This window comes from Micropterus dolomieu, linkage group LG02 (assembly GCF_021292245.1).
Source record: "Micropterus dolomieu isolate WLL.071019.BEF.003 ecotype Adirondacks linkage group LG02, ASM2129224v1, whole genome shotgun sequence".
NCBI classification, from domain to species: Eukaryota; Metazoa; Chordata; class Actinopteri; order Centrarchiformes; family Centrarchidae; genus Micropterus; species Micropterus dolomieu.
Genome location: NC_060151.1, coordinates 31,058,567 through 31,060,695, shown reverse-complemented (window position 1 = coordinate 31,060,695; position 2,129 = coordinate 31,058,567). Strand labels below are relative to the sequence as shown.

The 2,129-nt window shown below is 41.0% G+C and overlaps 1 protein-coding gene across 1 annotated transcript in view; it reads left to right on the top strand.

Moving 5' to 3' along the window:
- Positions 1–2,129, top strand: part of LOC123967434 (trafficking regulator of GLUT4 1) — a 344,338-nt gene that overhangs the window by 13,707 nt on the left and 328,502 nt on the right. The gene's annotated exons all lie outside the window — the stretch shown is intronic.

Genomic DNA, 2,129 nt, shown 5'->3' with positions numbered 1-2,129 from the left:
AACATAATATTTTTGTCATACTGCACATTGCTGCAGCTCCTCTTTTCAGCCTGTGTTGAAGGCTTCGTTTTAGCTATGGAGTGATACATATCGTCTCTAAATGATCTTTGTTGGGAGTTGCACATGCTCAGTTCCTAGTTAAGGACTACTAGCCAATCAGAAGCAGAGAAGGGCGGGTCAGCGAGAAGCCGGTAAACAGCTCGGGTTCAGCTGTACATGTTGCCGACCAGCTTGGCAACATGGACTGGAGCGAGAGTTTCAGAGCGGTGAGTTATTAATCTGTATCCATAAAGTTTTAACTGAGCTCTGTCTCTACATCACAGGAACAACTTTATGTCCACTGACTGCCTGGAGGGTAGCTAGTGTTTGGAAGGGAGAGGAGAGCTGTGAGCTGCAGCTCGCTGTTTTTCCACCGCTGTTTTTGAGGGCGTGTCTCGGCGAGCATTATGACACGTATTTTTTGTGACATCACAAGGGAAGCGGCTGGACTACAAACGAGCTGTTTTCAGTTCAGAGCAGAGTTTTCTGTGCGAGATGGGAACTCCCTTTGGGTTTTTTCACTTTGCAAACCTGTTACATGCACAAAAAAGATATAAACTCAATAAAGAAGAGGGAAAAAGCCCAAAACCATAATACCACCTCTTTAAACTCTAATTCATCCTCAGCACTGCTCCATAGTTTATTTCATTTGATTCTTTATCAATGTATATTGTCTGCTAACTCAATTTCACTCTATAACTGGTTGTACTGTGACAATAAAGCTACCTACCTTAAGAAAATCCCCGTCCTAACTCATATATCTTTTCACGCAAGATGAATCTTATTTACTATACCTTATGATGACATGCTCAGCATTTTCAGGAACCTCACATTTATCAGATACGCCATTAAATAAAAAGTTAATCCACTGTGTCCAATTCTTCTTCTTCTTGACATTTTATTGGCGGTTTGCAAACAACGAATTGGTGCACTACCAAAACAAAACAAAAAAACCCTCTCATTTCTTCCTCCCGTTGTGTTTCTGCCACATCTTCTTCAATCTCTGTTTATCAGGATAAAAGTCAAATCATTTATTTCTCTCAGGTTTAAAGGCTTTTTGAGTTTTGCTCCCGAGTGAAAGTTTATTGTGGTTTTAAACTTTTCTTTCTGCTCAGAACGAACACTTGATGCCAAACAGCGGATCGCTTCACAGATCTGAGGCAGAACATTCAGAACTATTCTGATCAAATCTTAAATATCAAAAATTAAATAAAATCTGTTTCAGTCCCTTTTGCTCAACAAAAAAAATATCTTACTATTTGTTAGTGATTCAAATGAATTAAATCAAACTTTTATTGAACATTTGTCATTTTGTTATTAAGGGAAATTATCTCGCGATGACCTCCTCTCTGTGGTTACCATATCGTCCAGCTCTCCCACCATAAACGCCCCTTTAATAACTTTACTGTCATCTACTTTTTCTTTGCCAACTTTTTCCTTTTATGAGCAGGGACCCAACAGAACCTCCTTTAACGAGAGAGACTTTTTGCAATAAAATACAGACTTCAGTGTTTTCTTGTCTCCACATTCACACTTTCCGTCAGCGACATTAATGTCGTGTGTTTTTATGTCTTGTGGTGTTTGTTACTAAATAAGAGACAACAGCTGAAAAAGTACTCGGATCCTTTACTTCGTAGTAAAAGTAACACAGTGATGTAAAAATACTTTAGTGCAGTTTGGGTTCAGGAGGCAGACACCATCTCCACATTTAAGAGTAGGCTTAAGACTTTCCTCTTTGATAAAGCTTATAGTTAGGGCTGGCTCAGGTAGTCCTGAACCATCCCTTAGTTATGCTGCTATAGGCCTAGACTGCCGGGGGATTTCCCATGATGCACTGAGCTCCTCTCTCCTCTACTTTCTCTCCCTCTGTATGCAACCTCATCCCATTATTGCATGTTACTAACACAACTTCTCCCCTTTCTGATAGTCTTGTGCTTTCTCGTCCCTCTCCTCTCTCCTCCTATCACTTCCTGCAGGTGTTTCTGGCTCTGGAGCTGTGGAGTCTGGATCTGTGGTTGCAGGTCACCTGCTGCCCCCGTGTTCCTGCTCGACACCCTCTGCTGCAACGACTATTGTTGCTAGTCTTATTG